Source organism: Nuphar pumila, chromosome 8 (genome assembly GCF_984573655.1).
Source record: "Nuphar pumila chromosome 8, dmNupPumi1.hap1.1, whole genome shotgun sequence".
NCBI classification, from domain to species: Eukaryota; Viridiplantae; Streptophyta; class Magnoliopsida; order Nymphaeales; family Nymphaeaceae; genus Nuphar; species Nuphar pumila.
In genome coordinates, this window is record NC_143256.1 from 122544358 (window position 1) to 122560795 (window position 16438).

Here is a 16438-nt window from a genome sequence, read left to right on the forward strand (position 1 = left end):
ATTTGGTTGGTGGTATGCCATGTTTGCTTTGGCCACGGGTGGGGGATGAACAATCACATATTCTATTCTTCTCATGTTTCACTAACCTTGAGAAAGTCTGCAAATGTGATTTACAATCATAGGATCTTGTGAAAATCTAAGATTTGGTGTGCTATGAGTCTTGTGAGGGGGTTGGTGCTTCCTTCTTAAAGTGCTTATTCAGATTCCTCTTTTCTTTCAAAGAAACCAGTGTATTATCTGATGAGAAAGTTGATATCCCAAATTATTTAGAAAATATGGATATTATAAGGATTCTGTATCATGAGGAACGTGAGTAGAAATTCTCCCCCACATGCTCGGCAGTGTGAAGATCATTCTTCTTGAGGATTATATACTGAGGTTTAGAAGGTTGAGTAGAATTGCTTCTTATGGAAGGGCTTGTGCCATTCCATGCTCGATGGAGTATTTTTGGTTAAGTGGGGTCTTTAATTAGAAGACGTGAATATTATTTCCTTTCTAAAGCTATTGGACTTTTTGAGATCCTACCGCTGTGTGGACATTTAAAAATACATGCTTTCATGCTTTATTTACTTAAATGGTTATGCATGTTTTTTTATTAATTTTAAGGTCAGCATTTAAGCATAACATCCACGGATGCTTGAGAGAGAGAGCTTTTAGAAAAGACAATCTTTACTTAAATGCTAACTATTTTAAGTGAAAGAAACATGCATGCTTATGTATTATCACAGTTGGATTTCAAACAACTTAAGGTGTGTTGGAATCTCATTATGCAATTTGCTTTGACTCAATCTAACCTCAAAGATGTGCTTAGCATGGCTTATTTAACGGGACTTTAACATCGGATCATGCTTTGTTGATGAAAAAATATTTTTTTGAGTAAAAAAAAATGGTGAAGTCATAGTTTGCAGATTTTAGGATCACTGAAAAAAACTATATAAAGGTCAGATTTGGGCAATGCAAAAGTGCCCTGCATTAAAAGAAACTTGTAGATCGCATTTATAGTGTTAGATGTGGCAAGAAAAAAGGTTTTGTCAAGTCAATTGCATTTACAAATGACTCCAGCAAACATTAACCCATATATATATATATATATATATAGGGGTGGCAATCCGGTTGGCGTGTCAGCGTTCCTCAACCCGAACCCGACCCGTCAGCTGTGGCAAACACGAATCCGACCCGTTTAATAAACGGGTAACCCGACACGACCCGCCAACCCATTTAATAAATGGGTTGGGTCGGGTAAATGGGTTTTCAGGTTCGTGGGTCAGGTTGGTGGGTTGACGGATCGGGTTGGCAGGTAGTCAGGTTAGCGGGTCGGGTTGGCGGGTCGGTAGATGGGTTGGCGGGTTGACCCACCTGCCTAACCCGTTTATTAAACGGGTCAGCCGGGTTGGCATACCCCCAACCCGAACCCGACCTGTTTAATAAACGGGTTACGTCGACCCGTTTATTAAATAACATTAACCTGATTGTGTTTAATGTTGATGCATTCAATTTATTAAAATAGTCAAAATATTTTTAAAGTAATGGTATTTTTTTAGAGTTCATTAACATTTTTTTAGGTCAAAATTAATTTTGATTTTTTATGATTTAGTTCATAAAGTAATACTATTTATTTTTTACTTTTTATTTGCTATCAAATATAAAATGTTCATAATACTAAAAAAAAGTAACCATGCATTTTCAATGCTTTCGAGGGTAGTTCAATCATTTTAATAAGTTGGATGATTTTAATGTGAAACATTAGACATATATTCAACTTATTAAAATAACTTAAACTTTGATCTACTCTTAAAAAGAATGAAAATTTTAAAATGCATGTTTATTTTTTAGGTATTGTGAGTTTTTGGGGATTTGGATAAAATACAAATTGAAAATACTTTTCTTCAAAGTAAGAAGTGTACTTCACAGATTTAAATATAAAAAGTCAAAGTTACTTTTTTTACTACAAAAATCTCATACTTTTAATGAGTGCACATATAATGTCTCCAAAAAATACTATTACTTTTAATCAGTGCACATATAATGTCGAATACATCTAATTGAATGTTAAATAAACCCATATTTACATATCTGGAGTACCGTCTGCTACACTCGTGGCCCAGGTAAGGTTACCTCATTTGGAACATAGTACATAAGTTTAAAACTGCAATTTCTCAATTGTGAGTTTCTTGAGAGATTTTCAACTTTCTGAATATTTTTAGAGTTTCTTTGGGCAAATTCTCGGGAAAATTATTAAAAAGTCAAATAAATTCTCAAAAAAGTTTAAAATTTCAAATAAATAAACTAATTACACAATTAATTTTATATGAAAAAAATATAAAATCTATTTTCAATCCCACTAGTCATATCTAATAAATTTCAACCTATCCCACGAAACTCTATTTCTAATCAATTTTCAATAATAAACCACAAGATGATCAAAATGATCAGTAAACGAATTTAACAGAAGATAACAATAATCAAATTAAACCAAGGCCAGATTTGATTTCTAGTGGTTCAAATGTCAAAACACATTGAACTTAAACTTCCAAAACCCTAATTCTCGTTAATCACACGCATGATTTGCCATCACGATCTGAACCACCAACAAAAAAAAAAAAGAGGGCCTTAATCTTCTCGCTTAGTACAAAAAAAAGAGTCTGGAAATTGCCTCAGGCTAGGCGATAACGCTCTCTCATTGTGAGAAAAATAAAAAAAAAAAATTGCCAAACCTCCACCGTTGATCGATCCCCCAACATCTAAATCCTTCTGCATTGGTGTCATCGGTGACTTCGAAGGGCCTCCTGAAGGGAAACATCTGGGTCCGAGCAGAATCTGCATTCTCGGGAGTTAAACCGGAGATTTTATTGTCACAACAACGCCATCATCATCTTGAGCATGGCCATCGCTGTCGTTGCCTCGATCTCCGTCATCCTTACCATGATCATTTGCAACAGCATCGTCGATGATGTCGTCGTCCACATGATCCATGTTCTCATCATTGTACATGGAGAGGAGGGTGATGCCCATAACCTCCTCCTCTGTGTAAAATCCCTTTTGCAAACTGGTTAAACCAAAAAGCAAACAAAAAATGGGTGAAAATTTGAGGTAAAAAAAATGAAAACCCTAAGACAAAAGATACTGTGATATATCGCGAGATTTATAGAATCTTTCTGTATTTTTGTCACAAACATTAATTTTGCAATATTTTATAAATCTCCCAAAAAATTGCTGTTTTTAACTTCTAGAGTATTATTCGTGAAAAATATGTGAGATTATTGTAAGTCTTGTAATATTTGTCACTATGATTTAGAACTCATAGAAAGCGATCGTTTTGGTCAAATTGGACCTCATGGATAGTCAACATGGTTAAAATATTAAAAATCAACCCTTGGATGTGTCTTTTTGAGGTTTGAAAACTTACATGGTAGGCCCTACCATTAGCTTGGGAAACCCTTGATCACCAAATCCCAATCATTGAAATAAATATTTCAGTTTTTTTACTTTTAAGAATTTGTGATATAATTTTTTTTTATTTCAATTAACAACCAGAAGAAACTGCACCCGACACAAACACCTGGTCACACTGGCTCAACCTGGCCTAAAACTCTTAGGCTAGGACTCTCACCCGGGGTATATGTTGAGCGTAAATGCAAATGAGTGAGGCTCATGAGAATCTTGACCAGATCATATGATTTGAGAAAACATAAATTTATGTATTTTATTCTCACTGCCATCATTTCAATCACCACCTTTCATTGTGAATATATTAGCACTTTTGTAGGTGTCATTGCTTGCACGGGTGATTTCAAAACACAAAATTTACACAAAATTTGTGTTTTGTTAAATCACTGTATCTGTCTTCTCCAATTACACCAAACCCCCTTTGGGGCAAGAATTTGAGGTACATGTGTGGAAGAAAATACACAGTTCTTTAGTCCAAAGAAGGGTTGGATCAAAAGTCCTTAATTCACAAATCCGACCTCTTAGATTTGAGAGTTGAGTCCTTCAAACCTGTGTTTAAAACCTCACCGAGTTAGGTTGACTTGGTTCGGATCACCCATTTATTGGGTCAACACAGCGGGCAGGCTCGTCTAGAGCAAAATTATTGATCTTGAAATTTAGTTCAGTTTCTTGTTAGTAAATGACTAGTTGTAATATAATATAATATTTTTTTATTTATTTAGTGATTTTAAATGTAATCATTGTAAAACCTAAGATTTTTTTTTATAATTAAAATGAATAAATGATGAATTTTCAGTGCATTCATAACTATAATCATGAATTTTTTATTTTCTTGATTTTCTTGATATTCATGATTTTCTTGAAATTCTTGATTTTTTTAGTATTTTTGATTTTCTTGATTTCGATTAAGTATGAACCTTTGTCTTAAGTTATGAAGATTATTTCACGAATAATTGAAAAAGCTAAAATATATGGACTAAACAAGAAAGTAAATGATTTGTATATTTTTAGATTATGGATTTTGGAATTGAATTTGAATTTAATAAATATGTCTAAAATGTTATAATTAGATTTGAGTTTGATTCAAATCTAAATTAAGACTTAATTAAGTGTTAAATTAAGGTTAAAAAAATATAATAAATTATAATTTTGGTTGAAATGAAATCTATGATTTTAAATTTAGTTCAAAAGTCATACATGTGATTCTTTAAGGCATTTTTAATAAATAAATAATATTTTTTATAAGAAAGAAGCTTAAAAATATAAATTAGCTAGTGGATTTAACTAATGATATTTAAATCAAACCCAATTAAGTTAAATATAATTCATAACATTTAGATCAATTAAAGGATAGATTATATGAGATATAACTCAGGATATTTTGAACCATATATCATTGGATTTGACCCATAGAGTTGTACGTTCTAAAAAAATATTATTATTATTTTGACAAGACATTTTGGTTAATCAGTGGTTTATCTATTAAATCAGAGTTGGCCTTAACGTTTCTCATTTTGAGGGCATCGAAATCGACTATTTACAAGCTCAAATTGGTATTGATTTGGGCATTTTATCAGTGACAGAAGTTCATGCCTAATTATAAGTTAAAAAATAATATTTTTTTGATATCGACTAAATTTTTTTGCCAATCCATATGCGTACGATTAAATCAAAGACCACCACGATGATTTATATTTTGAGGGCTATCAAATCAACTATTTAAACGTCCAATTCTGATGAGTCTTTGGGTTTGTAGGCCTCTCGAAAGGTTTCGTTGTCACTAAAGCCCAAGACAAGGTAAAAACTCCTTACTTTTTTTTATATCTTAAGTAATTTCAAAATTTATTGAATTAGGTCTTACAATTTATTGTCTTATTTTATTAATAAATTTTTTTAATAAATCTTAACTTTTTATATTAGAGATGAAACTTTTGTCTAAGCCCATATATAAATAGAGGCCCTCATGAGGAGGATTAACAAGGTTAGTTCTCTTTTTCTTTCCTCTCTTTCTCACGCCCCTTAGGGCTTTTCTTCTTCCTTCTTGGGTTCAAGATCAACCTCCACGTGATTTCAGGGGGTATATTAGATCTTTTTCAAGCTAGTAGAAGGTGCAGATCATCCAGATCGTGCAAAAAGACCCGTTAGAATCTTTGAAAAATATTTTTGTGATAAGAGGTAAGTGATTTATGCTTTTCTTGCAAGAACGGAATTCTTGGCATAGACTCCAATGATTTTTCATGAGTTTAGACCATGGTCAAACCCTCCTAACCATGCCTTTGAACCAGATCTAAAGATTTATGACAAAGAACGTTTTTCCCAAAGGAAAGCCTTTCATTGAAATCAGGTTTTTCATAAAAAATCGGTTTTTCAGAAAAGAAATCTGTAAAATTTATAAATACTTAAATTATACTATGATTTTCTTGCAAGTATCAATTTGTATTGGTAGGATATATTGTTGTAGACCTTCTGTAAAATTTTTGTGAATTTCTATAATCGAAATTTTGAGATATTGCGATTTTGGCAATATCGTTTTTTTTTTAAAGAAATCAGTAAATTTAGAAATAATCTGGATTTTGTGGTTAGATTCATGCAATATTTGATGGTTTTGGATATATTATGATTATGTAAATATTCTGTGATTTTTTTTAGATTTTTGTAAATTTTTATTTTATGTATATTACATGTTTTAGTTAATTTATTATGTATTTTGCCGAAATTATTTTCAAGAAAATAAAGTATATGCGAGATGGACATATTTTTTCGGCCAAAAGGATGAGGAAAAATATAATTTATGTCAGATAGAATATGTCAGATCTACTTGTATATTTTATTGTGGTTTTTATTTTAAAATATGCAAGAAATTCATGGGTGTACGGATTCGGGTGGCCCGGTTTAGTTTGATCCGAATGCATAGACCCAAAATTTCAGTTTTTTGGCCAGACCTACGACCAATAAAACGTTTGTATCTCTCTCTCTCTTTCGAAGGAGTTTTGACGAACAATTTATTGCGTTGGAAAGATAACAAAAATTTGTATCTACTGTGAAAGTTTGAGCTATGTTCATGGACTGAGCACGACCCTGTGACAGTCGGAACAGAATATGGTATGTATGTAGTAAAACGTTCATAACTCTCTTATATTGAAGAATTTTTATAAACGGTTTATGGCTACGGAAAGCTAACAAAATTTTCTACATACTGTAAAAATATCAGCTCTGTTCATTGAAAATAAAATTTTTTATAAGATCTATAACTGTTTGGTAGAGTTATTGGTTTCATAAATAAAGACCGGTCTTTAGGCCGAGGGTCAACCTATGCATGGTTCGCATATTTTTTGTGTAAGTTTTTTTGTTTTGAATAGCATGCAATATGTGAATATGTATGCAGGTTTGATCCTATGCAAAAACTTATATGAATATGCCGATGACCTGAATATTTAATAAAGCCTACACATTAAGATCAAGGATCAAAGGGTCCACTGAATGTAAGTTTATGTTTTAAGTTCTGAGATGGATGCTCATATTCATATTCTTTATTGCATTGACCATATACATGCATATGTGTTAGCTGATGTATGAAAATAAACTAGATTTTCATTTACTTATATGCTCAACTTTATGTTACAAGTATGATTAAGTGAATTTTTTAATATTTTATAAGAATGCATACATAGCCATGCATGAAAAAAATAAGTATCTAATCAAGTAATCATGTGACATTAAAACTCAAGATACTTGATGGGAGAGTGACAGGTGGTACAAAACTTCGTGAAGCAAGTATGATTCGAGCACGGAAGGTTGCTCCTCTCCTCCCATGATTTTATGGGAAAACATCTGCATTAGATTGCAGCACACATGACAAAGTACTCATGAGAAAAGCTGATGCATCGGGTTGAAAGGTATTGGGAATCTCTCTTGTATTAACGTCCCTCACCCCATCCTGGTGAATGGATCTGGTCAGGCTAAAGCCAACCCTTTATGTAAAACACGTCATGAGCCATGGTTCTAATCTGAGAATATAAGTCTTTGTTGTATCAGCAGAGCTAAGAAGTGATAACTTAAGATGTATGAACATTAATTAGGCATTGCATGCATCATTTAAGAAAGAAAATATAATTAAAAATAAGAATATGTGTACACATTGAAGGGCTTCTGTATATGGTAAGTCATGCATATTAATTGCTCGTGCATTTTATTTCTTGAACGTATGAATTGATGCGCTCTTGTTAAATTTGTAAATTTTTAACATGCAAGATTAGTTGTGTAATTATTTCAGTTAATTCCAAATGCTAAATTTTTTGCTTGAAATTTCTGCTTTAAATTTTTGTCTTACAAGCTTAGCATATTTCACTCTACCGAGACATGTTTTGTCTGACCCTATATGGTTTAATATTTTTCAGGTAATGAAGAATAACTTACATGTGAAGGCGAGAGGTTGCAATGAGAATCAAGTCTACTTTTCTTTTGTATTTACAAGATTTTTTAGATATTGATTTATTATTTGTTTTTTATGGCAATGGATAATTTAATTAATATTTTGCATGATTGTGGACATTGATTTATTTTATACAAGATAAAATTTATTTATTTTAAGTTTCCACAATCGTATGGTTATGCATGAAATCAAAAAGTAGCATGTCAACTTTTAGACCCTTTAAGTTTTTTCGTTGCTATTTGTTAAAGATTTTTAAAAGCATTTAAAAAAAATCTATCATTTTTCGAGTTATAAAAATTGAGGTGTTACAATCATAGCCTTTTAGATTTTTTTTATATTTATTTTATTGATATACATTATTTTTATATAAAATCAAAAGTTAACAAAACTTGGTTGAGTCACTATTGGACGAACCGATCCCCAAGTCACTGGGTTTTCAAACCATTCTTCGGCTATAGACAAAACTTGGCAATGCAATTTAAACAAATTACAACAAAAGTCAAGCATGTTTAGGTCATGCTAAAAATCACGATAACGAAACTTAAAAAAAACTAAATATTTTTAGAGCTTGGAGAAGTGTCATTTGCTATCATGCATGACCTTTGTGAGTTTAAATTCTTCATTTCAGCTACCCACCTGGGTGAGGTGGTAATTACCAAATGCTATACTAGTGACTAGGGGTGGGCATAGGCTCGGCCCGGTTAGAGCTTGGGAGCTTGGCCCATCGGACTTTAAGTGTGGCCAACGGACTGAGTTTTGGCCTGGTTCTTAATGGGCAGAATTTGAAGAGCAGCCCACAGACCGACCCATTGACCCAATGGACCAATGAAAAGCAAGCCAGATCCGTAGTCACAGGTGACCTTCTCAATTCATTTACGAGGGTAAAACCCTCATCCCAAACCATAAAAGTGGGAAATCCTCAATGGATTTGTTAAAGAGTGCTTCCAAACAACTCTAAGGATTTGTTAAAATCCATGACTTTTTTTTTAATCCACCTTTTTATTCTATTCTCAAGAGGCAGTTTCCAAAGATAAAACCTAACCAAGTCACGTAAAATTTAGTTGATTGCTATTAAAATATGTCTAATTTTAACTTACCCACCAACATGATGCATGCTTCCAGCCGTTTCTTATATTTTTTATGTGTTTATAACAGCATTCTAAAAGTTTATTTGAAAAAAAAAAACGTGGTTGCAGTTGCACAGCTTTCAAAGAATCTATTGGAGGCCCATAATATTTAAGGACATTGATTGTTCATCCAAGTTGGGCTAGAAGTAGTTCAAGTTGGTCAGAAGTATACATCCACAGCTTTGGAAGAGTTTGTCCTTTGCATTTGTTGCAGTTACAGCTGCCAACCTGGTGTAATAATTTCCAAGATCATTTTCTTTATAGGCAAGCTGGGATTAGGCATACCCAACCATGTTAACACAAGAAAGACCAACACAAGCCTTGAGTAATAAAATATTTGTTCATAATTAGAGTTATAATCTCAATTAAATATTCTATAATGATTTTTTTTTTATGTATTGCGTCACACATTTTGTAGGCAAATTCGTAACTTCAAATTACTCTTTTTTTTTTGTATTTCTTTTCTTTTCAGTCAAAATCGCTACGATGAGCAACCGACGAAATCTTATCATGAATATTTGAAAAGAAATTAATTTGATTTAAAAACTTAATACTGTATTCTATAACAAAAATAGACAAAATGGTTTTGAACGCTATGGACACCATGTGAGTTCCATAACACAAACAGACAAAAAAAAACTTAATATTTTACAGAGTTCGAGCTTGAGCCGAGCAAAAACTCGCTTGTTTTGCTGTTCGAACTGCTCATGAGACTAGTATGAAAAAGTACTGTTCATGACATATCTTAGCCGAGCTAGGCTCCTGTTGAATCTCTATTATATCCATGCATTCAGCGTATGGGCCCCACCACCAGCCATTAATTGGAGTGGCCGTGGATTTTTTGGCTATAAGAGGACAAAGCCCCCCCCTTTCCACTCACGCGCACATAAAATAGCACAAAACTCAACAACTGAAAAATAATACTCTAAAAATATTGCTATTCACGTCTTTTCTTTCCTCTCTCTCTCTACACACTTTAACATGAAGAAGTACATTTATTTAAAGAAGGCAAAACCTTTACATAAAAATAGAAAACCTAAGCTAAAAGTTAAGAAAGAAACCACACGTACACAACTTTTGAGACTCTACTAACAAAAAGTAAATCCCTATAAACTAGAAAACTGAAAATACGTGGGCTTTGAGTGCTCTTCAAGTCAAACGGGGGCATTGGATGCCCTACCCACTTCCTTCTACCTTGAGCACCAAGTCATACGTGGGCTTTGGATTCTCTTGCCCACGACCTTGAGCATTAACCAATAATTTTTTCCCTTAATGTGAAAGGCCTTGCACACCTATGGATTCTCTGAACATCAAAAAAAATTTAGATGACAAGGCTTTTGTGAAACCATCAGCAACTTGATCATTTGTAGAGCAATGCTTCAGCACTACTTCACCGTTTTCCACTGTATCTCTTATAAAATGATATCTAAGCTCAATATGCTTTGTCCTACCATGAAAAGTAGGATTTTTAGCAATAGAAATTGTAGACTCATTATCACAGTAGAGCTTAGTTGGAAGATTTTTTTCTACATGCAGGTCCTTCATAACACGCCTCATCCAGATTGTTTGACAGGTAACAGATGTAGCCGCAATATATTCCGCTTCTGAAGATGATAGCGCTATGAAATTTTGTTTCTTTGAACACCACGACACAATGCCTGAACCAAAACCGAAAGCAAACCCGCTTGTGCTTTTTCGATCATCCATTGAACCTGCTCAATCACTGTCAGTAAATCCAATCAAATTAAAGCCAGAAACATGATTATAAAAAATTCCATAATTGATTGTTGCTCGTATATAGCGAAGAATCCTTTTTGCTGCGCCTAGATGTTGCACAGATGGATTGTGCATAAACCTTCAAATCATACTGACTGAGAATACAATGTCTAGCCGAATGTGAGTTAAATACATTAATCCACCAACCAAGCTTCTAAAACATCTTTCATTTGCTCTTGACATTCCATCTTCCAAACTCAATTTTTCATTTGCATTCATCGGAGTTTCACAAACTTTGCAATTCAACATCTTTGATTTTTTGAGCAGTTCCAAAGCATACTTTTCTTGAGACACAAAAATCCCTTCTTCAGATTGCACGACGTGAAAACCAAGAAAAAATATAGCATCCCCAAATCTGACATTTCAAATTCCTTCATCATACTATGCTTAAATTCTGCAATAAGCTTAAATGAAGAACCAATGTAGATAATATCATCTACATAGACACTTACAGTGAGCAATTCATTCCCATTTACTTTGACATAGAGTGTAGGTTCACTATCACTTCTTTGAAAACCATTTTGGTGGAAGAATTTATCAAGGCAACTATACCATGCATGCGGGGCTTGTTTTAGCCCGTATAAGGCCTTTTTTAAATTATAAACTTTTTCTTCCTTTCCTTTAACAACAAATCCAGATGGTTGGTCAACATACACAACTTCATTTAGAAAACCATTTAAAAATGCAGCTTTAACGTCAAATTGATAAACTTTCCATTTGAATTGAGCTGCAATCGCAAGGATCATTCTCACTGTTTCAAATCTTGCAACAGGTGAAAACATTTCAGTAAAATCAATTACATATTTTTGCATGAACCCTTTAGCAACTAACCTTGCCGTATATTTTTTTATATTTCCACCAGCATCATACTTGACTTTATAAACCCACTTTACTCCAATTGATTCTTTTCCCGATGGCAAGTTGGAAAGCTCCCATGTGTCATTCCTCTTGATGACCTCCATTTCTTCTTTCATTGCATCTATCCATTTCTTATCTGCGCATGCTTCATCATATGATGATGGTTCTAGAACAACAAAAGCAAAATCACATTTATAAATATCCTCTAGAGGGGTAAAAGCCAAAAAGATGCAGCACATAAAATAGCACAAAACTCAACTGAAAAGTAATACTCTAAAAATATTGCTATTCACGTATTTCCTTTCCTCTGTCTCTATACACACTTTAACATGAAGAAGTACATCTATTTAAAGAAGACAAAGCCTTTACATAAAAATAGAAAACCTAAGCTAAAAGTTAGGAAAGAAACCACACGTATACAACTTTTGAGACTCTACTAACAAAAAGTAAATTCCTATAAACTAGGAAACTGAAAATACGTGGGCTTTGAGTGCTCTTCAAGTCAAACGTGGGCATTGGATGCCCTACCCACTTCCTTCTACCTTGAGCACCAAGTCATACGTGGGATTTGGATTCTCTTGCCCACGACCTTGAGCATTAACCAACAGATCCTCCCGCTCGTTTCTCTTCGTTTCAGTCAAGCATAAGAAACGTTTTTTAAAAGGGAAGAAATGGAGGGTAAGACCGCTTTTTTTTTCTTCGCCGTCTCTCTCTCTCTCTAGCCACTTTCATGGTCCAATCTGTCATTGTTTCTTCTTTCTTTCTTTGGAGCCATTCACTCGCTTCTTATCCTCTTTTTTTTAAGTTGGTTATTTTTATCTCCTCAGATGGCAGCAGCAGCAGCAGAGGGATCGTGTAACGCCCTAAATAGTTAACTTGAAAATTTTGGAATAAATTTTTTTTTCTAAACAACAGCGGAAAAGCTTTATTAAATCCTTCTTCAAATTATTTGGGCGGGTTACAAGTAATAGCACAGACTCAAGGCATTTAAGTAAAATAAATTCTTGCATTGAAATACTACAAGTTATTATTTATAACTTAATGATTTATTACAAGTCATATTCCTCAGGACATCCGAAGAAGATATGGTCACATGGCACTGTCGTAGCGACGATCGCAATTGTTCGTCATTCAGTTTCCTGAAAAACATTAATTCAGAAAAGGTCAGACTACCACGTCTGAGTAAGAAGCAAAATATCCATATGAATGTGCACAATGTCACGTGTACAAGTATATGTGCATCATGTTTAGATAGAACTAATAACCATTTAACAAGTGATAAATGTACAGGTCACCAAAGTCAAGTATTTCATGATATATTCCATCAACGTCAAAGCACGATACATCATATGCATGAACCATATTTATATAAGCAATAACAACTTTGGAACTAATGAGGATGTACACCTGACTTAACTAAAGCAATTAATGTAAAGTGTGTATAAAGCACAAACATCAACGTTCAACACATCATTCATAAGTTATCACAATTTCCATGTAACGGAAAACTAATTTGAATCATGCTCTACAGGAGTCACAACTTACTCCAACAATTTCAACATCGAGCAGTATGCAACTACTTAAAGATCTTTCTTAATGCACTAACTTTATGTTTCATCTTGTCAATTACCCTGTGGGTACGCACAGACATTCGACATCATAGCGGACCGAGACCACACGGGGGTTTATTATTTTATAACCCATATGACTAGCCGTACAGATATCCAAAGGGGACGGTTCACGACCGAGAGAGTACTCCCCAATGTCTAGAATTAGAATTAGGATGCACCATGTACTTCTGCAGAAGACTTGGATCTACCACCTAGGACGAATTGGTAGTCCTGGCCCCCTAACTCCGAGGACTGGGAACCGGGTGAGACGCCTCGCTCTCACCAAAAAAAAATTATCCCACGGAGCTTGTACCATCTACCCTCTCCCAGGTAGACCATGAGTCCAGTAACATACATCATCTTTCAGGTGTACCTAAAGCCTTGGGAAACCAGTAACATATACCGTTGTCAGGTATACCCAGTATCCTGAGAAACCAGTAACATATACCGTCTTTCAGGTATACTCAGAATCCCTTAATTATTTTATATATGTGCATAATTTTCATTCTTGCTTTGTTTGGATCCATTAAGACCCAATTGGATTCTAATTGGGGTTCAAATCCATTCAAGATCCGAATCCATTCGTCGTACTCGAATCCAGATACTGGATCCATTTGATCCAGTTTGGATTCAAGATCCAATTGGTTTGACTCCCTATCACTTTAGCGTATCTATTAACAAGAATGGTGGTATTTATTTATTTTGATAATTTTCAAAATTTTGTAGGTTTTACAGATCGTGTTGTGGCTCTCCTCTTCCATTGCGTTAATCGTCTCAGCAGCGGGGGCCGTGGCCTTCATGATCTGCCAAGGAAGGAGGCTGATCAGGAGAGACAACAGTCTCGTCCCTCAATTGGTCATGACCAAGGACGGCAAATTTGAGAAGCTTGAACGCTTTTCTCACTACGTTGGTATGCCACCGACAACATTTTTTTTTATTTCTCTCTTAGTCTATGTTTCATTTTGCATCATATATGTTGATATTGTTCCATTAGAAGAAATCACCGATGAGTGAACGTTGTTCAAACGGAAGGAGAGGTCTCTTTAGCTTTTATTTTTCTATTTTTTAGTTTTGTTTTCTATTTTGTTCGGTTCATGTGTTCAACATTTTGTTGATCTTCATGAGTGATAATGTTGATCTTCTCTCTCTCTCTCTCTCTCTCTCTCTCTCTCTCTCTCTCTCTCTCTCTCTCTCTCTCTCTCTCTTAATATATATATATATATTAAGAGATAAGGGGAAGGATCAAAATCTACAACCGATGATAATCTACCTTGTTCTTTCTCTAACGATCCAGTTTTTGAGGAACGTGTTTTGAATTATGAATTTTTGATGTTTAGATGTGTTCCTTAAAGTGCTAAAAATCAACGGTATTATTAGCCATCATTTTTTTTATGTTTTAAAAAACATTCATATATGTTCATCAAATTTTTGTAGTAAATAAATTATAAAGAACAAATATATGAAGTCCAAGAGATGCTCAAGCATTGGATAAGTGTAGGGATGCACATTGTCTCGATAACTCGGCTTGCCCAAAAAATAAAAACAGATGCACAAGCTCAACTCGAGCTCATCCTGAGTCTAAATCGATCCAAGCCCGGGCTCAATTTGGGTTGAACTAGCAAAGAAAGAGAGAGAGAGAGAGAGAGAGAGCATACCCACCGGTGGTCCATTGAGCCACTACTACCTTTTTTTTTCTTCTTCTTCCTTCTCCCCCTCTTTCTTATCCTTGTTCTTCATCTTTCGCATCTTTTTCCTATAAGGAAAAATGTTCCATCCTCCTTCCCTAAAGAGAAAGGAGAAGAGAGAGATAGACAAAGGGGTAGGTAAGCGGGGTGGGGTGGGGTGGGGTGGGGCAGAAATACCGAAAAAAGCTTAAGTGAGTCTTATAGGGCCTATAGAGCATAATCGAGCTCAATAGGTCGATCAAGCTTGGCTCATATGATAGGTCCGAGCCTCAGAGCTAGTACAAGCTTTCATCCCTCTCTCTCTCTCTCTTTATATATATAAAGAGAGAGAGAGAGAGAGAGAGCGGGGGGAAGGGATTCTAATTGAAAGAAGGATCAAAATCTAATGGACGGTGTTTTTTTTTTAATGATTCAATTTTTTATGGATGAGACTTTACATATTGAATTTTTATCACACTTAGTGAGCTTCATGTTTTGGATTATTAATTTTTGATGTTTAGATGTGTTCCTTGAAGTGCTAAATAACAATGATATTATTAGCCATCATTTTTTCATGTTTCAAAAACATGCATATATGTCCATAAAATTTTTGTGTAAAACATATTTTTTTTTTAAATAAAGTATAAAGAACAAATATATAAAGTCCAAGAGATGCTCAAGCATTGGATAATGGTAGGGATGCACACAGGCTCGGTTCGATCCGGGCTTGGTATGTACAAGCTCAGCTTGCCCCCACCCCCAAAAAAAAGATGTACAGGCTCGACTCGAGCTCATCCTGAGCCTAAATCGATTTGAGCCCATGATCGGTCTGGGTTCAACCGACAATGAGAGAGAGCATACCGTGGTCCGTTGAGCCACTACTACCTTTTTTTTTTTTCTTCTTCCTTCTCTGCCTCTTTCTTATCCTTGTTCATCTTCTACATCTTCTTTTCCGATGGAGAAATTTTTCATCCTCCTCCCTACGTGAGAAAGGAGAAAGGGGAAGAGAGAGATAGAGAGAAAGGAGTAGGTAAGCGGGGAGGGGTGGGTCAGAAATGCCAGAAAAAGCTTAACCCAGTTTTATCGGGCCTACAGATCCTTCAAGCTCGGCTCATATGATCGGTGCAAGCCTCAGAACTAGTACAAGCTTGGTTTATTTACAACACAAGCGTAGCTTAATTGAGCATAGCTCAGGCCAGGCAAGCTCGTTGTGCATTCCTCGATAAGGGGAGTCGATCGTCGTTGGTTGTAAATTTTGAATCTTCTTTTGGTTGGACGGTCCCCTGCATAATGTAGCCACCATATGTCAGATCTAGCCATTCAAATGGGATTAGCATGATTTACTTAGTATGTTAATTAGGAGGTGGTATCATGTCTAACATACCACAAGTTTCAGTTTCTGAGATGGTGAAGATGAAAAGTTCACTGATAAGAACAGAAACGAATCATCTAGAAGAGATGTGGTGAGCAGGTTTCATAAGATCATTTCTAACCAGATTCAAGGGAAGTTAGATAAGAAATCGT